The sequence below is a fragment of the Hylaeus anthracinus genome, unplaced genomic scaffold (genome assembly GCF_026225885.1).
Source record: "Hylaeus anthracinus isolate JK02 unplaced genomic scaffold, UHH_iyHylAnth1.0_haploid 11989, whole genome shotgun sequence".
Classification (NCBI taxonomy): domain Eukaryota; kingdom Metazoa; phylum Arthropoda; class Insecta; order Hymenoptera; family Colletidae; genus Hylaeus; species Hylaeus anthracinus.
The window spans coordinates 3,933,084-3,955,409 of record NW_026534337.1 but is presented as its reverse complement, the minus strand read 5'-3'; the positions used below and the strand labels follow the sequence as shown (position 1 = coordinate 3,955,409).

General features: G+C 33.5%; 1 protein-coding gene across 1 annotated transcript in view; it reads right to left on the bottom strand.

The window, feature by feature from the left end:
* The window catches only part of LOC128888014 (uncharacterized), a 129,397-nt gene extending 107,767 nt beyond the window's left edge, over positions 1–21,630 (bottom strand). The window contains exon 1 of the mRNA XM_054144595.1: positions 20,530–21,630. The gene's annotated coding sequence lies outside the window, so the exon portion shown is untranslated. The remainder of the gene's footprint in view (positions 1–20,529) is intronic.
* Positions 21,631–22,326: the final 696 nt, after the last annotated feature.

The window sequence follows — 22,326 nt, the reverse complement described above, 5'->3', positions numbered from 1 at the left end:
AGTTTATAATTTTAACTAAGAGGTACTACCTTCAATCTCCGAGTAATTACGCCCCACTAAAACCTTCTGCTGGATTTTCTTTGCTTCTCCCATCACCTTTTTGACATACTGCTTTTGTCGTTTCGTGTTGGCATTGACATGGTCAAAGATACTACACTGAGCTTGTGTAGCTGACTATTCCGTATGCAAGGTGATTTAAAAACATGAATGGCAAGAAACAGTGATATAATAATTACCAATCAGAATTAAGTACAATGTTAGTTTATACTTAACTCTGACTGGTAATTATTATATCACTGTTAGTTAAATATTTGATTAATTAGTTAGTTTATATTTAACTCTGAACGAATCAAAGTTTATCTAAGTAATTGTTAATCGTTTATATGATATTCGTAATTGGTACAAATTAGTACGTTATTAAATTAAAAACTATGTCTTTTATTTCGAATTATATATATACATTAAACTAGTATGTTTCGCAATAATAACATGGTACAGTTGTATAAATGAGCATTCATAATATTTACGTTTATTTGGTTTTTGCTAAAGAAAATTTTTTTTGACTTTTTTTTCCAATTGCAATTTCTTGAGGGTCAAATATTGCTTAACTTTTGTTGGAAACATTTTTGAGCTTGATTACTAGAACTAAATGTACATAAATTTACTTATATATATATAAAAATGTTTCCAACAAAAGTTAAGCAATATTTGACCCTCAAGAAATTGCAATTGGAAAAAAAAGTCAAAAAAAATTTTCTTTAGCAAAAACCAAATAAACGTAAATATTATGAATGCTCATTTATACAACTGTACCATGTTATTATTGCGAAACATACTAGTTTAATGTACAAAAGTATCTGAGTCATGATACAATTCTTTAATTCAACATTATTTCCAAGATCATCTTATAACACGTCGTTGAAGTCGTTTCGATGTTGTCCACAAAACTATATGTATAGTTAAAAATACACAGTTCCATTTAAAGAAATCATGGTATCCTTGATTGTTTTTTAAATAAATCTTTGTTTGCTCTCATGTAAATTGAAATTTCTTGGTGATTAAATGTTGATTAACTTTTATTCAAAACTTTTTTTTATTGATATTATGGATCGTATTTTCGCTGAATGTAATAAAATATCACCAAATACACTTTTTCGATTCAAAAAATGTCCTAATGTCAATAACAGTCACATCGAACCATTTTTGTAGTAATTGTTTGAAGTAATAACTTTTAAACATAAATAGGTTAATAGAGTATATCAAGCTGCATCCACTGATGCAGTAAAAAATGTATAACTCCATTTTTTCAAAAATAGTTAGTGACCCGTTATGCATAATAATGTTGACGTAGACCAAGATGATAGCGTCACTCTAGTGAACCATCTTGTATACCATATCGTGTTTTGCTTTTCTGCGCCACCTGAATGAAAAACTTCAAATAAACATGCATGTTTGAGGACCCCGCTCGCGTAAGTTCATGTGGTGTAATCATTAAGAAAGTTTGCCAGCCTTACGACGTCCCCTAGCAAGGATGTCTGGCAAGTATATAGACAGAATACATTTTCGCGTTTGACTGTTGCCCCGGTTGGCTAGTCTCGAAAAACTATTTCATCAAATCAAATGCAAAATCGTTGTGAGTCGTGTGTATCTTGACGCGAATACTTTCGAGAAATTTAATTTACAGACTCCCGACAGCCCGGTTGCTTCTATAAAGCGGAGCAACTTTTAATTACTCGCTGAAAGCGTATTGACTGAGCGAAAACCAGCTCCCATCAAATTCCGTTAAAATACGTCCGACGATTCGCGAATTGGGACACGCGACTGAACGGGCGCGATACGATTCTGTATCCCGTGCTATGCTCGCTCCCACAAAGTGCAAAGAACGAACAATAGTTTTATCGTCTGGGAGTGAATCAAAGGGTGCGTCAATTGCTGATAACGGACGCATCATTTTTTAACCGCAATATGTCGTTCTCGATAGGGAAAAACCGCTCCATTCGTACATCGCGATGTGCTCGATTCAAGCAACCGGTTGAAAATATCTTCCAATAAACTCTGTCGCGACATGAAAAGAAACACCGTTGGTACGGTTTTGAAAAAGCGAGTTTGCGTTTCACAATTTCTTACAATTTAACGTTTGAAAATATTCTTAATTGCAGCGTTTGTTAGTAAGTTATATAGTAAGTTAGTAAGTTATCTTCAAAAGGTTGAAATTTTTTTCCTATACTGTTTAGTTAATTTACGTTTTGTACTTTTACTTTGTAACACACACGACTTTTTCCAAGCAATCCTACCATACAAATCATTTTTTACTAATACTCTCCTAATATTTAAAGCATTTACATTTTTATTGGAATATTTCTCAACATCAACGGCTACTTTAAAAGTAGTCTTAGAATTATTCTGAACTATTTATAAAATTCATAGTTTATATCTAAAACTTAAATCTTAATGGAACTTATTTGTTAGATTATTCGAAATGCGATTCTTTTCCTTATATTATACATTATCCGCCAAAATTACTGTTTTTAATTTTGCTTTCGCGAACAGTACGTTTATTTATACATTTATACGTTATTATTTATATATACAAGATTCTCTTAAATTTTCAACTGTCCTGCACAATTTATTTATTTATAAGTTACTTATAGTTTACGTTAAGCTAGATGTGAATACAGTTTAAATTTGGAAAAAACGATAAAAAGGAAATTGACAAAATGGCTATTGTACAATATGTCATTAATAAACTACCATAAATCTAAAAAAAGTGTAGAAAAGGTATAATGGATTTTAAGAAGTAAATTTGTAGTCGATATCAATATTTGTATAGTTTAATATGTAATTATATAATGTTTGCGTAGTTAAACATTTGAATATATAGGATTTTAAATAATTCATTACTCGAATAGTATTAGATGGTATACATAATAATAGAGTATATACAATTAGCCGCATTAATACTCATACTCTTTATATATGTTTTTTAAATCTGTCATAAATGGGGTTGAAAGTTTCCAAATAAATGTTCCATTCTAAATATATACATATTTAATCTTTATTTGTGTACATCGTGATGTGCTGGACTTGATGTTAACAGTGAAACATATATTTGGAAGTATCAACCTCATTCCTACTTTCTTTAATTGACATAGAGGGTATGAATACTTATGTAAGTGACTGGAAGTACTTCATTCAATATATTAATATGCAGTATTTGAATAATTTTGTATTTTGTACAGTTCAGCATTGAAATACATAGAATTTTGAATCATTCAATCTTTTTCAATGTACTATACGAATAATATCCGAATAGTACGTATTTATTTAATCACTACAATGTTCAAATATTCAAATACAGAAACAGTGGATATGCAGTCTATATTTTTATAAAAGGAAATACTTAAATTACTAATCCTAGAGGATTAAATTGTGCATCATTTTAACATTGTCAGACTTCCCGAATGGTAGGAAGCAAACTCGGAGAGAAAATCGGAACCGAAAGCCGCTAATTTCGTCCACAATCGGCACATAAAAATTCAAGCTACTGTTTTCACTTCGCGGTAGCTAGTTCGAGGCCGCGACACGATGTTCCATTACCGTTAATCCGCATAAACGCGCTGCAGCGTGCAGTACACTTTCGGTGCAACTTATCATACTTAATGAAAACACGGTAAACGCGAGATATACCGTCGCACCCACGGTCTTCGGGTTACTTATTTTAGTCGTGAGCGACTACAACTCTGGTGGTCAGTAGGGTGGTCTTCTATTTCGCAACAGTGGTTATCAATCTTCGGAAATACTCCCCCACTCCTATTATGAAGGTAGGTCATTTTTGTGCCAGAGTTACATTGATAAACAGTTTCAATATATTTATTTCAACCTCTTAAGGAACGGATTTTAAATTGTAGATTTTTCCCGCGGTATAAAAGGTTATTACTTTGGTAATTTTACAAATTCTTTTTTTTTTAATTTCTTTATTTAAGGTCACATCAATTACGAGGTTATGAGTAACCACGTGAATGATTACAATTTAATTATAATTTATTTAATATGTTATACTTTATTAGTATCTTGACTAATTTGAGGAATTCGTTTCTGTTGTTAAAGATTGTCTGCGTACTATTTAAAAGTTTAAGCTCTGTTCGATCGTGTTGCATTTCCTGACATTTTCAACGAAATGTTTTACTATAAGAGGCTCGTCACAAAAGTGGCATAATGGTGGCTGTGACTTAGTTATTTTGTAGCAATGAGTCAGATTTGTGTGGCCAATTTTTAATCCTGATAGTGTCATTTGGAGTCTTCTATTTGGTAGGGCTGGGATTGCATCGCTAGTTGATTTTTGGATTTGATGTAGATTCATTGGTGCCATGTTCATCCATTCCTGGTTCATGATTTCCTTTGCTGTTTTCTGAATTAAATTTTTTGTTACATTTAATGTGTGTAACATTCGCACATATGGATCTTCCAACTTAATGGCTTTTTCTGCAGCTTCGCCTGCTCTTTCGTTGTCCACGATTCCTAGATGTGATGGAATCTAAACAAATTCAGGTTGGACATCTTCTTCTATTTGAAGTATTGTTAATTCGGTGTGAATATCTTGTATTATTTTTGTTTTACTTGTAACATCTCCCAGTAGAACTGATTTAAAGTGGGTAAATATAACAAAAAGATTATGTTCTGAGAATTTGATTGATCGTAATGCCTGTAGGATTACGTTAGCTTCAAATGTGAAAATTGAAATTCTTTTGAGAACTTTACAATTCTGTTAATATAATATGCTAGGAATATTTTGAAAAATGTAGAAAGGAAGAATACAAAAAAGGGTCCAATTTTTTGACCCAAAATAAAAAAGTACTCCCACAAAGTTGCATATTCAATCTTTCTAATGGGATGGACCGTGATATAACGATTACAACTTCGACAATTTTGAAATTTGTTTAAGGGGTTAGTCGCAGTCAGGAAAATGAAAACGGACAGTTTCTTGTGTGCTTTTTTAAGGTTAATTTTTATTAATGAAATGTAAATATATTACAACGGAAGTCTTGAAGAATTATATAAGAATTTTTGTTTTAAAAAAGGGTTAATTCATTTCGTCATAACAGGCGATGGCATGGGTGGCCACTTGGTTTGCGGTAAGCAAGATTTCTTCAAATTGGTGTACCTGAAAACAAAACTAAAGATAGATTTAGAAAATATATTAGACTAACGGGTCCCTGATCGAAGGATTTTTTATTTTCTTGTATACTTTTTTTTTATCCTGTTTTGAATCGCTTAATTTTAGTGAAAAAATTGAAAATCAACTTCAAATGTACGTCATTTTGTTTTAAATTAATTTTTTCCAAAATCCTTCGCTCAGGGACCCGCTAGACTAATCTATTTTCGGAATCTACCTTTGTTTTTGTTTTCAGGTAAACCAGTGCAGAGAAATCTTGCTCACCGCAAACCTATATTTTTAAATCATCGTCTACGTCATCGGCTGTTATGACGATATAAATTAAACGTTTCTTAAAACAAAAAAATGTTTTTTAGTTCTTTAAAACATGCTTTATAATATACTTAATTGTTACTTATGCAAATTATTATTTAATAACAAAAAAAAAAAAAAAAAAATCACAAGGAAATGTCGTTTTTCCTCTTCCTGACTGCGACTAACCCCTTAATATAACATAGTAGAAATATTTTAAAGACCTTACGCAACAAGGATATTACAAAAGATCCATTTTACCATAAACACGTACCCCATAAAAAAAAAAAAAATAGTCTTGGCCAGCTAGACGACCAAAATTCCACCATGCTCCGCGATGGAAAGGGCGAGAAATCATTTGGTCGAGTGGTATACGGTTTCCAGCTACGAGGAAAGATGTCGACGTCCTGTCGTATTGTGTGTCAGCCGGGTCGTAATCTTTCTCGCCCCTCACCCCCCTCTCCACCCCCCCTCACTTTTCCACCGAAATTGCAGAAAAGTGCTCCGTTGTATCGGCCTCTTTGTATATTAGACGTGAAAGGTGGCGGAGCATTTTCCGTCGCTTTTATCTCCAACGTCGGTTGATCACCATCCCCCCTCCCCGCCCGCCCCCCCTCTCCAGTTTTCTTCAACCTCCCTTTTTTTTCTGTCGTCAACGACTTCGACCGAGCGCGGGATTACTCGCGGCTGATTGTGCCGTTCGCCGCGACGAAAACGCCCGCACGATTAAACCTAACGGTCCGCTATTCCGGCCAAGAATAATACTAGCTCGTGAGTCTTGCAGCGAAGAGTTACGGCAAGCGGAAACTAACGAGGGCCCACCTTCGCATCCACTTTATTCGCGGAAAGGAGAGATTATTTCGCACGTACTGCCGCCACACAGCCGCCCCCCCCCCCTCCACCTTCTCACTGCCACTTCTAGCTACCCTTGGCGAGCTGGCGCGACACCCTCGACGCGATATCTCGGATACCAAGGCCTTGTGTCTTCGCTTGCTTTTTACCGGCTCGTGTGAACGAATTTTATATCAGATCGTCTCGTTTGCGAGGCCTAGACCGTGTGAAAGTCGCGAGAGTGTCGATGGGGCAGACGTTTTTTAAAAAATTGTTATCAGATGTGTGTGGTCGCTCCATTCATATTTTTTATTGACGACTCAGTGAAGAGTATCGATTATGCCTGTCTTACAGTTTTTGGAACAGATTCATTTGGCTTAACAGTTGTGTTATTATATGTATGCAGGACGTCGGCATATTTGAAATGACATTATCTGAATTAACAAGTTATTTTCATATTTGTGATCAAATAACATTATTTGAAATATTACGTTAAGTTACATATCACTTTATTTTATGATTATTTGTAGTAATTGCGAAATTGTTCTTTAAAATTGACGATTTAAATTGTTTACAAATTGAAAGAATCTTATATACAACCGCAAATAATTTTGTGCATTTGGAAATGCTATTTTCTTAATAATAAAATTAATTCTGCTCTGAATACACTCACAACTCTCGAATTTGTACAGAATTTATTTCATTCATTTTAGTAGACAAATATGTACAATATTAAAAATATTTATTATCCCCGAATTTATATAACATTCATAATTCTCATAGCTACAAAATTCGTAAATTTATCGGTATCCAATTTGTGCTAGCTTGTAATTAAACCGTGTAGTAATATATTCTAAAAACCAACATTGGCTGAGACGTGTAAGTGGTAATTTGTTAAATATTTGAGCGATATAATGAATATTTCTAACACTCTATATATCTAAAGAGAACTCTATAAAAAAAAGAATTGAACGCCGTAAAATACAGTAAACGATACACATTTACCAATTTTCCCAAATTTTCCTATGCAATTTTGTTCTAGCAATTACAATTAAATTAATTAATCTTATTTATTTCATTATTTTTCAAGAATTTCCGCAATGTTGTCATACCAGATAGATACAATCCCCCTTTCGACGCAGTACATATACAAATAATGAAAAACAAAAAGAAGTAGCACAGAAAAAAAGAACCCTTTGACACTAAAGCAAACGAAGAATATAGCAACACTGTGGACAGAAAGTCCATTAGTCTTCTGTAAAGGAACAAATTATATTATAATGTAAGATAAATTTCATTATTACCACTTCAAACTATACAAAAAATAAATGGTAGTAAGCTAACGCCAATAATACAGTTTTTTAAGGGAAACTCACAAAAAATATTATAGACGGATCCTAGGACAAACAGCCATAGGTTCATTGGAAGAAGAAGAGTCAACAGTGGCACTTAAAAGCACAGAAACATAAAGTGGCACTTAGAACCACAGAAAAGGGAAGTGGCACTCGGAACGACAGAAGGGAGAAGTGATACTTAACATTTCCCCACTTATTTTCTACGAGAATATGTTTTGATAATGATATCAATACAGTTATATTTCTGAAAATTTAGTAATTCGTTAGCAACGTTTTACGGAACATTTTAATTGCGATTATGTTTGTTTTATGATTGAAGCTTGAATGAAATATTTTCTTTTCGTAATTAGAGAACAGTCGATCCCTTTGATACTTCCGCTTTACTATGATTAATTAGTGGCCAGTTAGCCTGTCGTTAGATAAATAATAAAGACTTTCGTCTCATTTTGTGAATATGAAATTTGTGAATAATTTGAATTATGAATGATTATTTAGATGCGTATTCGTTGGACAATTATGAATTGACTTACTTTTTTAAAATAAAAATTAACCTCAAATATATTCATACGATTATTTAATGAACAGAGTAGCCAGATACTCATATGAAGAAAGCTCAAATTTAGACTTTCGTTATATTAAAATTTTGACTTTATAACAAATTATTTATAGAAAGCTTTCAGTCAAATTAAATACTTACAAAATTGACGATATTTTATTTTGCAATTAATGCATCTCATTAGATGCAAGAAAGAAAATCACGAAAATCCCAGTAACATATTTGAATAATTATCTCGATGTATAATTTAAATAAATCAGTCACTTAAGTGAGACATGTCAAATGTAATTGTTTATTAAAAATAGTAGCCAGATACCCCACATGGAAAAAGCCCTCGTTAACTTCAGATTACAAACAGAAGCAAAAAATAAAAGTCTTGAATTCAATTGATTATTTGTTTAAAATGAAACATCATTCTTGTATTTTACAAATAAACTTGCATGTGATAGGCCATCTGTTCATTGTGTCGTTCTAACATTTGATCTATCATGTTCAACACAAAGTTTGGTTCTGTTATAAAACTGAACAATGTCTGGTTTATTTCTCGGTCCAGGAATGACAGTATCTGCGTGCATCGTGGATAGCAATGCGACAGCACCATTCTTTTTCGACGTGTACGAACATATTGTAACATTTCCATGGAAGCCAAATAACGCGAAAAAAGTTTTTTTCGTGATTTAGATCCTGCCATTTATTTCAGAATGTATCTTTTGTTTTTTCTTCGTATACCGACAATCGTCAATTTATACGATAAATGACGTTATGTCAAAGACGAATATATAGTCTCTACGTTTTACATATGGTACAAGATAAGATATTGCATACAGCTTCTTTGCAAGAACGAAAGAAAACATTTTTATTAGTCGACTAATGAAAAGAAAACAGTACATGAAAATGTAAATTGAGTATCGAGTTAAAATAATTGTTCAGTTAAGACTGTTTAACATCTAGTTTGGAATAGTTATAATATCATAAAAAGAAACAGATAAATAGTTATTAAACTCGATACAAATTAAAAAACAATAAAGCTTTAGAAATAAATATAAGATCTAAGATGCTTAGTCGTAATTACAGTATTTCGTAATAAGTTATATTTTTCAAATTTTCGTTTATATAGTGTTTAGTAATTTCACGCTTCTTTTTCTTTTATTTTGTAAACTCACATACGGCTTTCTCCAAGCAATCTTACTATACGATTCATTTTTTATCAATACTCTTCTAGCATTTAAACCATTTACATTTCTATTTAAATATCTCTCAACATCAACAGATAATTTAAAAACACTTTTCTTTGTATAATACGTTACGCACCACTATCATTTTGATTTCACTTTCTATGTAAGTGAAACATGGTTTACAAAACCTGATGCGACTACATTTTCTGGTTTATAACAATCCTTAGACAAAGAAAAATCGTAAACTTATTAACTTTTACAATGCCATTGATTTGTACGATTTGTACTAACAACAATATTCTATGCATATGTAATTTTATTTTATTTACTTACTGTTATAGCACACAAAAAATATGAAAGTATTAAATTTCCCACCTATATCAATTTCAGATTTTTGGTTCCATTTTCGTATTTCATAGATAGCTACTGTACACGATACAGTTCAATAGTGTAAGTTTAAATGCAATTTATACTTGTACATCTAAAGAATTTTTTTTCATTATATCACTGCAAGTAATTTTGATTTTTTTCATACGTACATCGTGAATGTTAGACACAGGGGAGTCGACTCCATTTTTTCGCTGCGTAGAATTAGCATTAATACGTAAATGTGCTACGCTCTGTCCGCCTAATAGCAGGTAATTTGGACTTCTAATTGTAAGTTAAATATTTTAGGCCCTCTGTAGCGGTTGTGGAATATTGCACACGTCCCCTACGTAATGCGACTTGAATTGTAAATTTATGAAGCAGAACTTCGTATGGTTAATTGATTTTTAATTTCGATCATACTCATCTCTGTCATAAATATAACTAACAAACATTTAAATGATGTGAAACATTTAAATGAGTAGTAAAAATTTGCAATGAGATACAGAAAACGAAAGTAAAGAGAATTGTGCAAAGTAATTCATTCAGCTGAAAACATTTGGCATCCTTAAAACTTACCAAATTATATTTAATTTTAATACTTGTGATTTTTATTATCAATATTTATATTTTGTTCAATACCTGTGTGACAATTTCCTTATTCAAACGTTTAGGTCTCCCGATTAATTCAGATAATCGAGATTCTAATGTATTTCAAAATACATTAGTACTTTCATTTAAATTAATATTTTGTGGCGAGGCAATAAATGGTAAAAGCGAATTCACAGTTTCAGTGAAAATCTTGAATTATTATTTATCTATTTATTCGATTATTCTATGTGTTTAATGGTCAATTTGTTAATGAAGCAAACATGATAAGAAAACAAAATAAAGCCCATAGATAATATCAAGAAATGAAACAAGAGTGCTAAAAAAGTGCAGTTAAATTGCTGTTATAGAAAACTAACTTTGATTTATATAATTATGTTTCAATTTCGTTTAATAGTTCTACCTATACCATTTTACAAATTATAAATCGAATATTTAACACGTTAATTCATGAAATGAAAAATATTTAAATTCATTTCAACCACGACAAATGGGATAGTACAAAAAATGCAGGTGCATTTAAATTTCTGTTATCAAAGCCCAATTCTGTCACAATACTATGTCCCCATACTATGTTACAAATTATGATTCGAATATTAAACACATTAATATATAACATAGAAGATATTTAAATTTATTCAACCACGTCAAATAGGATAACACCACCCAATTTGCCTGCAGTTAATTTCCATCGATAAAAGTATTAAATAGTAATTTCAATCGATCTAACTAATACACTTTGACAAGGAATCTGGTAATCTGCTTTAGCGTACATCAATCGGTGGAAAATCGATGCAGAACACGCAATACGTTGAATTTCGTGTCACCCGAGGGTATTAGTAACACGAACGTCTGCTAATAACTACTCAGTCATCATATTGGACGTATGGTCGCTAATTAATAAGCTGTTTGATCGGCTAATTAGTTGGTCGCAGCTTTTGACATGTTGCGCCAAATAGTCATGAACTGAGACAGTTCTATTAAGGAAATATCGAAATATTTCATCAATAAAGCGTCTCATCGATAAATTACTCCCTATACATCAAAATTCTAAATATACTAATTATGAGCACGTTACCTTGATTATTAATTAAGTTATTTATATTATGTACTTTGCTCCAGTAACTGCATAATCAAGTTATTGAGCCATTGCTTATAAAATTGTAATTCTACATGAACCCGGCTCTTTTTGGAATAACATTTTGAATTTTGATGGAATTTTTTTGTTAAGGAATTTTTTGAAATTTGGAAATTTGGATTTTATAGTTGTTTGAAGTCGAATACTATGTTTTTCCAGCAAATTATAACTAGACTGCGGATGTTTATACAAATTTAGATAAAGAATCGATATTTAAAGGAAAGTTTGTGATCATTGCCATCTTGTGCAAATTTTTCTTTAAAACTTCAGTATCAAAGGATTCACTAAATAATATTTGGAACTAAGGAAAATTTGCTTGCAGTAATTATAACTAAAATGTTAATCTCAGGAAAACTTATTATCGGAAAATCTAATTATAGAAAGGGATGTATATTCTTAAAATGTTTGAGTTTGAGAAGAAATCAATTTTTCTTTACACATATAGTATGTATACATATATGTTAGTAGGAGATTGTAATCGTGTTTGATGACACAAGTTATTTCAGCGCAAATTATTTTTGCTGCCATCGATCGATTAAAGGAAAATTTGTTTATCAGAAAGGTTTGGTCTCTCTAATACTTCCGATAATTAATGTTCCACCGTATAAACATGTCATTAAGAAATTTGTTTAAAATTCATTATATTCTACAAAAACACACGCTTTGGGGACAGGCTGCATATGTTGTACATAATCTAATGTCAATACTTGTATTTTGAATAAAAATATATAACTAAATTTACCATTAATAAACTTGTACAAGACTCACTCCATTTTAATGAAATATGTATGTATGAAATTTTGTGGCACTCTGTATGGTTCTGTGTACCATAGTACTCTTCTTTGATGTAGTGAAACAAAAAAGCAGTTACTTTTTACTAATTGATATAAAACCGATCTAACCTGTTTTGAAATAACAACATAAAAAAAATTAACATTTGAAAGGACAACTACAATATTACAATTATTTTTTTTCTAGAAAAACATAGTTAATCGAAGTTTAAAATACAGTAATTAATATTAAAAATATGAATATTAAAATATTACATTAAAAGTTTATATTTATATTACTGGTTATGTTAAAATTCTATTTATTGATATATTTCATGTTTGTTTACTTGTATTAAAAGTAAAACGATTTTACTTAGAAGGTAGTCAACTGCGTAGTATCCTTAAAAAAAAAAAATGAATTGTAATTCACCTTACGCTGGCGAAGTCTACGCAGACTTCTGAGTTACTCTGTACAGTTTTTACACAACTAAGTGGATGTTCAACATAGTTGCCACGATGGGTGTATCTTATTTATCACGTAAAACGAAAAGCCAGTACTTGCACTAATTGCCTTGAAATTAATTCTCAAATCGTATTTTCCTTTGAAACAAGTGCTTGGTACTATAAAAAAAAAAAAAAATTAGTTGAAATCTACCCCTGTCGTCAAAGTCCAGCCAGACTTCTGGTCCACTCGGTGCAGTTTTCACACATCTAGGCAGTGATTCGTAGTTCTCTGCAACATAGTTGTCGCGAAGGGTGTATTTTTACCCCCGTTGAGTGCTGGTGCTTCACGGCCACGAACAACTTTCCCTTGGCAACTATATATCGCCCAGTACTTAAAGTCTCGAGTCTCGCGGTTCGTCCCACGGGACCATTTACAATTTCATCGCACGACGTGTCACTCGTGGCGTTATGAGTTTCCCTGCTGCTGTCCGAAGCGACGTCCGGGGCCACCGCCAGATCGTTAACCTCGCTTAAAAGAGACCGATAGATCGTTAGGCGGCGAACGAAAAGACTGACACCCGGCATTTTCTAGGCCATTGAGCCCGTTCGGGGTTCGAAACGAGACGAAAAACACGATTTATCGATTCTGGCAGACGGGACCGACAACGACCTATGCAACGTGGAACGATTTTCCGGAAACGAGGTCAAATTTCAATTTCTGATTCCATTTATGGCGGTAATATTACTAATATGATAGTATTTCTCTAACTGTTTTGTTCCATAATATTTATTAAAATATTTGATTATCAAACGTGACTTTGTTTAGTCTTAGAAGGAAAACATGTATGAATCCTATTTAAGCAATTTCCAATATTTTGACACTAGATTCGAGTCTTTAAGAATATTGCAAGATTCAAAGTAAACATAGAAGATGATTTATCGTATTACTTGAGGTATCGTTGTATACTTGAGGTTGTGGAAGCTATAATAATGTTAATTTTTTTCAAAATATCGATCAGTGTCCATACGTGCAGTTTATACATTCAAGTTTATTAGAGAAAAAAGTTTTTCAAAATGAGGACAAATATGATATAATTGTATTTTCTCTTTTTTTTTTCGTTGCAATATTTAGTCGAGTAATTGATAATAAAATGTTACTTCATTTAGTCTTGGAGGAGGTATGTACTGATGCCAATTTTGTTTAAATAATTTCTAAGGTTTCGATTCTATTTTGCAGACAAAGAGATTATTACCACAAAATGACTACTCTACTATAATATATCTACTTACTAAAATATATGGAATACGTATATATGTTGCGATGAAAATCTTGAAATCAATGACTCGAAATCAATGATGAAATAAAAAACTGGAGTTCATCACTGACATAACAAAATCTGTTAGGTAAACGTCAATTACATACATAGAGTAACTCCCTTATTTTTTGAAAAATGTTGAACAATCAGAAGAACATTATTAATCCACTTTTATTACTTTTAGGAATGAGATTTTTAAATTTATTTAATCTCACAATTTTTCATAATCCTCTCTTTTCGTGCTTCTCTAGGTCCATTATAGTATGTATAATTGTATATTAGGGTAAGCCTTAACTATACTTTGTGACAAATTTTGCTCCAGATATAAAACTATCCCTTTCCTCCATTACAAATTTGTCTATAATTTTACATGGTCTTTATAGGTTATAAATATTTCGTCTATTGCACTCGAACTACTCTTCACTCTCTTGCATATCACTGCACTAAAGATCAAAACATCTGGCAAATTTTGTTAGTGGTTATGTAGAATAAATATAATGCGTGTTTTGTTGAAGTTTTATAATTGAAATTGCATGCGAAACCAAACCAAAATATGGTGTATATACAGAGATTTAGAGCAAAATATATGAGCAGGTGTTACTTGGAAAGAGTATGAAGCCAAAGGTTTCCTAAAAAAGACTTCAGGATTTTGTTTTTAATAATAAAATATGTCTGTCAACGTGGCGTCCTGGATAGTTTCAAGTACGTTTAATTACAATCAGTGTACTTTGCTTAACACGTTTACGCCTGATGGGACATATAAGTAGCGAGCCACCGGTACGGTAGTACACGCGCCGGCATGAACGTGTTAAAAAATACCAATTGGACATATTCAATATACAGGATGTCCCAGAACTCCTGTAAGAACCGGAAATGGGAGGTAGCTGACACGATTCCGAAGAACAATTAGCTTGGCAAAAATGTCGGTGGGGGCTTTAGCCGAGAAAAAGTTCGAGTGTACAGGGTTGAAATAGTCCCAGTATATTTGGCCATGTTCTAAGGATTTCGTCCTACTTTAGGACGATGAGTTCACTGCTGGCCACGATAACGTATGAACGTTTAAACGGCGCGGCGCGCATATGCGAAACGATGTTTACCCTCGGAACGGGGTCGTAGCCACGGCTCGCGGGTTCCTGCCCATTCATCGAGCGTTACAAATATGTTAGTCACGCGTAATTGCCTCGGCGGTGCGTTTAATGAGACACAATCGAGTCCGTGGATATTGGAATTCAATTCGTTCCTCGAAATATTAACGTTCGCGGCTGTAATCTGTGAATCGGCGCGGCTCGAATTAATTATTCTCTGCCTTGATGCGCCACGGGGTGATAACGCCTGCGACCAATGGGCCGTGCTAAATATAAAACACGTACGATGTGAAATACCGTACGCTTGGTAAATCCGTGTGATCGATGAATTGCGAGAATGTGGGCAAGCAGTGCGATACCACTTCTATTGGCAAGTAGCGGAGATAGGACGTCTCCTATCGCGACTCCTCTTCTCTTTTCTCTCCTTTTCGACAAATTTATACGTCAACGTTATTTCGGAGGGGAAACAGTTGCGATGTGATCAAATATCTTGTAAGTAGCTTCGAATTCGTCCGTTCGAATTTCAATTTTGAATTTCTTGCGAATATTTGAAAAATTAGAAGGGATAATTTCAGGTATACTCGAACCTAGACGGCATAGTGAACGATTAAATTATTACGGTCGTTTTAGAATTGTCACTTATTTGAACTTTGGTTAAAAATGGAATTGAAGGCGCACTTAAAATGATATCTTTTTTGTTACAAGGTATATTACCATGATTTCAAAGCTTTCACATTTTAAGGAAATGTATATCAAAATTTCGCAAGTAACTTATAAACTACAAATAAGTACAAATACTTATTGCTTCTATACTTTTACCCACTTTTCGGATTTCTTGTTAACATCACAAATTATATTGACTAGTAAATGTTGTTTGGACTATATCTATCTTAGAGACTTCCGAGAATATGTAAAGTATCATTGATTATAAAAAAAGAAGTGAAGAAACTACAATTTCACACAAAAGTTTTTGGGAAATTGATCGGTGTACGAATACATTCTACACCCACTGTATGTTGTAGATACAATTGAGGTGGATGTAAAAAAAAAAAAAAAAAAAAAAAAAAAAAAAATAAAAAAAAATGATCAGATGATGAAAATGTTGAACAAAAGAATAAAATATTCTTTCAGATTTTTACAAATATTGATATTCTTCTGGTACTATTGCCATATTTCATGTATGAAAAATATATATTTCTTTCTAACCTGTGAAATTGATAGATCGCAGTCTTTCATTATTTGATTACTACACATCGGAGACTCAATATTTTCAAGTATTAAAGTACCTACAAGTACATATTCGAATCCTACAAATACTTCTTTCATGGTCCGAAATCAGCTTGTATAATCCAAATACTCTACAAAGTACATACGATTGAATATCATGTTTCTCGATTAATAATCAAATCCCATGAAGTGAACATTATGGATTGCATTTGATTTAGTTTTATGAGTATATGCATATTGTATATGATCCCATCACTAGGATACAGATAGGGACATTACTTTCTTCCTTTTTGGTCGCATTTAAACAGCCCTGGTTGTGTACAAAGGTATCGAGACGGTTGCACGAGGGGATCACTGCCTGGGATGAAGAATCGCGTCTTTCCTGGCATTTGTGCCAACAGGTGTGCGAGTTTCTCGGAACGCACTTTGTATGTTTCTTTATGCATTGTGGTTGCGGGTTGTTGGGACGGCTAAGTAAGCCCGCGTTCCATTGCAGACGGTTAATGCCAGAATTCGTGCGATAACGTCATGCTTCTATAAAGTAGCCTTGGTGAATGGAAAGGAAAAATCAGAGCTCGTACTAATTCCCTTGAAATTAATTTTCGAAACAGATTCTACTTTGAATCAAGTACTTAGTACCCTAAAAAACACTTGGTTGACATTCACCCCATGTTTTTATACAACATTTAGACGGGGATTCGTAGACCTCCTCAACATCATTGCCACGAAGAGTATATTTTATATATCATGAAAAAGAAAATATTATCACCTGTACTGATTTTCTTGAAATTAATTCAAGATTTTCAATCTTTTCTGGTTCAAATATTTATTTTATTTGGTACTTGTTTGACTGGTTTATCTAGGATAATATTATTTGAGGAATAATAAGGAAGGTGATACACTCATTGGATGGTATATAGTTATTGGCACTTTTAAAACTGGTAACGTATATGAGGAAAACCGTCAGTCATGTGAACTCAATTGTAAGTGTGGAAGAAAAGTAATACAATTTACTTTATTTTAGTTGTATGGTAAAGTAAGTTAGTTTACATATGCGAGAGAAACAAAGCGAAAATTTCGATCCAGCCTGAACGGGTATTTTGGGAATGTTCTGTAAATCGAAAGGCTTTATATAAACATATCGTTACTTTTGACATTATGGCTTTGTGAAATTATGTCATCTGCAGACAAATCGATAGATTTTATTTTTTATTTAGCTTGTAATCTAAAATCGAACAGACACGAATAAAAATAAATTACACAATCAATAATTAGAACATCAATTTGCACATAGACGACACCTAAAATATTTAACACATACTGTAAATATCAAAGAATATTTAAAGAAATAATTTATGCAAAAAATTTAGCAACACGGCATTTATATTTCAAAATCACCAAGGTAATTCAGGCTCGCTAGAATGTGTAAAAATAACAATCAAATAAAATGAAAGAATTAGAACTTGCAATAATAATGCTTATACTAAATATTTCTGATGTTAATTTAATTTGTCAACTTACAAGCATCAATTTCAATTTTATTTCGTTATTAACGATCACAAGTCTGTACTCTTTCACTATGATACTTAGTTTTGATTACAAAAATACTTGTTATATTGTTATTGGAATATCAACTGTATATTCTTTTTCGTGGATTATATTAATACAATGAAAAAACAAGAGTAAAATCAATTTAGATTTCATTTATACAAAATTCTTATTCGCCTACAGTTTCACTATATTGGTAACAAAAAAGAATGATGGTTGTTGGAAAGGAAAAATAATGTTCATCTAGGTGCAGCCACGAAGGGTTTAAAAGGATAAATCGATGCGCGCATACCGAGGGTTGGGAGGAATATCCCCGAATGGAATTCAGATTCAGTGATTACCATTTTTGAAAAAGGTTGCTTCACTGTTGGCCAGATTCAGGAAATACCTCAAAATATGCAGACGGAACGTGTTACATATGCAGGTATAACTTTTTAATATACAGTCCAATAGTGTGCTCGAACCTCAATTCGTTTTTCAATAATCGATTGCTGGTATAATATCTTCAGGGACGAATCTTTTTTTTTTTAATCTAAAGTAACATCGCATCAACTCTCAGGTTATTAGCGACGGGAATGTTAAAGTTTACTTAAATCATTTTGTTAACATAAGAACAAATTATTTTATATAAAATGAACAAAAGTTCAAGCTGATAGTGAAAACAGAATCTAATAATTTTCAAAAATTCTGTTATAAATACTTAGTCATAATTTTAGTGGTGTTTTCTACGTTACAAGATTTAATATATAACTTTGAAGAGAATTATATTTAAAATGAAATGTACTTGTGTTGTGTTTAAAGAATGAATGACTAAATATTAAGCTTTATTTTCATGCGCATGGTAGTGCAACGATATTTCACAAAAATTGAAATTAATTACCTCTGATTTATTTGTAGTATTTTAAAAGTAAAGGTTTGAAACTAATTCAAATTCGACAGTCGGAATGTTATAAATTATACATGTATTAAAACCGATAAACTCCTTATATCCTCGAAGAATCCACAAGTTAATATTTACTAACAAAAAATAATACGTTCTCATTGTCCATTTTATTTCTTTTTTAATCTGCAAAGAGCTCATTACTAACTAAATACTTTCTTTTGCAGGTGGCTTTCCACAGATAATTATGAATTATGCAGGTGACCTGGTCTATTTAGAATTCAGCTGTCTTATCTCTCTCACCGGATAACTTTGCCTGCTATTCTTAGTCCAATGATAAGCAATTTACGAATTATTCTTATTTTCTTTCTGATAATTCTTATGCTCCTACCACTCATTGATAAAAACATAAATCTTGAGTCGGTGAATTGTGCGATGCGTTGAATTTTTATTTTTTATAATGATAAATATTGTTTCTTCTTTCTTAAGTATGTATTATAAGAAAGTAAATTATTTTATATTAAAACAAATGTCATTTGACGTTTCACACGAATTTCGAAGCTAAATAATAGGGATTTGAATTTTATGCAGACTTGAGTTTTTTTATTTTAAATCGTGTGCCTTAAAGGGTTAAAAATAATTTTTTATTATTTATTGGTAATTATTAGACTGGGGATACTTACTTATGCATTCATGACAAATGTAAATATATATAAATATATAAATTTACAATGATGTGTACAAATGCATAAATATGTAAAATATAAAATATATAAAATATTTAGAAAACAAAATGTACTTTACGTTTTTGTTCGTTATCTGTGCATATAAATACATACATTTGCATAAAAATCCGCAGTCTAGTAATCATCCATACTGTAAGGTATGTTTAATGCGTGTGCAGTCGTGTGTATAATGTATAATGTGGGAGCATTTTTCGGGTGTTTTTAGGAATTGACGAATGTCTCCATTGATTGCAATTAGTTACGTTCCACGATAAAGACGTATAATTACACATTCTATTTTTCTGTGAAATTAAATAACATGAGATTTAGGTAAATTAAGTATTAAGAATAAAGTGTTGAAAGTATTATTGAATTTAAATTATGAAACTCCCTTTATGTGTCATGATTGTATTGTTCACGTTTATCAAAAATCCTGACAAATCATCCATCAAAAGAGATATTAATTAAAAGTATCTCTTACAATACCTATTTTACTTTAAGATAAAATTGGATATATCTCGCATCACTAACGTTTAATTGAAAAAAATAAACCTCAGGTCCCTTTTGAAGAACCCCTCATATACAATCAAAATTGCAACCATATAAATCTTTAAAGGAACTCAAAGACTTCTGAACTTGTCCCTAATACGTTTGTTGCACTCTCGTCGAGAAAATATAAAATAAAATAAATCGCATGCACAACAACAGACGAATTGGCTCACTAAATTTAGAACTCGCGGCCAATAACAATGAACCGCCGACCTTGATTCCACATAATCTACTTGCTGGACCGAAGTCCGCTGTTCCGATTCGATCCGCGGGACAACCGGGGGCACGTGCTTCTTAACGCTCGATCGTTAAGTGCATCAATGATCGTGTCTCTTTAGCATTCAAATTGCATTGGCGTCACCTGTCGCGGGCCAAATAGAAAAATTCGACGACTCAATTTGAATAAATTTCGCGCCTCCGCGACCAGGAGCAAGCGATAAAACTTTCTCGGGCATAAAATTAGCGTCTGTATTCAGTGGTTTGCGGCTTACCGTTTCCTATGGTGCACCATAAATTTCTCCTCTGGTCCCTGGCGCCCTTCTTAACGAGATTCTCGTCGATTGTCCGTCGAGATCGCGTCAGACGGCCAGCGTGCGCGAACAATCGCCGCCCGAGTGGTTCCGTAACAGCGATTTACTTTAAACGTCGGCCAGCTCCTTCGTTCCTTTCGACCCCGTCGACTCCATCGCCAGCGAGATTTAATTATAATCGACGTAAATCTTCGTTTCACTTTGGCCCGTCGATTGCCACCATAGATCTCCGTTTGCGCGCGTCTTCGAACATGAAAAAAGTTCCCTTCCTTCGTTCCACGCGGTCTCGGCGCGCCAACTACCTTCCTTTCAATCGGAACTGTTATCCCAATAACAGACGACAAAAACTCCGTCCAATGATTTATACCGTCCAATTATTTTCCAGATATCTCGTTCGTTCGATGGGAAACATAATTTAATCGCGTGTCTCAGACTGTAGGGTCGAGAGTTGTTTATTTTTCTATCTTCATCTTCGGGGGGACTGAGAGTAGCTCGAGCTTTTAGCGCCAGCAGCCAAAACAATCGTCCCAGTTATCGTTTATCTTCTCCTCGTTATTCGAAACTTTTCACCTAGATGAGAATTTCCCTATCGCTGGCGTCGATCTCGTCTACGGCTTCCGAGCTTTTAAATTTGCCAGCCACGTCGCGTCCAGAATCACGGTCCAAACTTTCCCCTAGGAAGTTCGATCGGCGGAGAGCCTTCTCGAAAAAGTACGTCGGTCCGACCCACGTTTCGTAAAGTATTTCACCTTTTGTCACCCTCGGCGAACGTTCGTCTTTCTCGTCCCTCCGCGCTTCACTCCGACCGTCGAAAAGATTAGTTTGCTCCGAACGAGTCGATCGCGAGGAAAAACACGGTGGGTCTGTTCGCCGATCGCCACTGGAGCGAAATTGTCGGTCGGCCGCGAGGGAAAAAAGTTTTTCCGTCAAGTTTTCGAGGGGTTGGGGTGGGGGCACGTCCCGTTAGAATCGGAGGAGGGGTGCGTAGCAGCCAGCACGTGACACTTTTTATCGGGGAATCACACGTGTCACGCGAGATTATTGGCCTTTGTGAGCGCCTTGACAAATGGTCCACCGCATATGGCGCGTCGCGCACGACTGAGGCCAGATTTCGCTTCCACCATCCTCTCCCTCTGATCTACCCCCACCAGTACTCGGCTCCATCCTCTTCTCCGGTCTTCGGCGTTTCCCTGAGTATCGTCGTCGCAGCACGCAGACTCCGTCACGACGACGCTTTTCTCCCCTGCGAGAGACGGCACTTTGGTCAGGTTGGCTCCTCTTTTTGCCTGGCTCTCGATCAAAGCGACGTAGAAAACCATCCAGCCCGGCTTTCTTATTGTAAAGGAGACATGTAAGTGTATTCGCGAAGAGAATTCTGGACCCTGTCGTCTTCTTTGCTAGGATTTCGAAGAAAACTTCTATTAAGACGTTTACGTAATACAGTGCTGAGCATAACTGTAGCACCACAATTATTCTTATATCAGGTAGACTGGAAAGTAATGTCGTTTCTTTTACATTGAATTCAAACAGAGTTTTACCATAAATTTCTATTTTTAATCACTTATGCAATCGCCATCGTTATCAACAGCCTTTTGTCATCTATTGTGCAAATTTTGCAAAAATGCCATTAGGACGTTATTATGTTATGTTATTAGGACGTTTGTGTAACACACTGTGGAGCATAACTGTAGCACCAAAAATATTCTTATATAATACGTTTCGACTTTAAATATGAAATAAAATCGTAAATTAATTGAA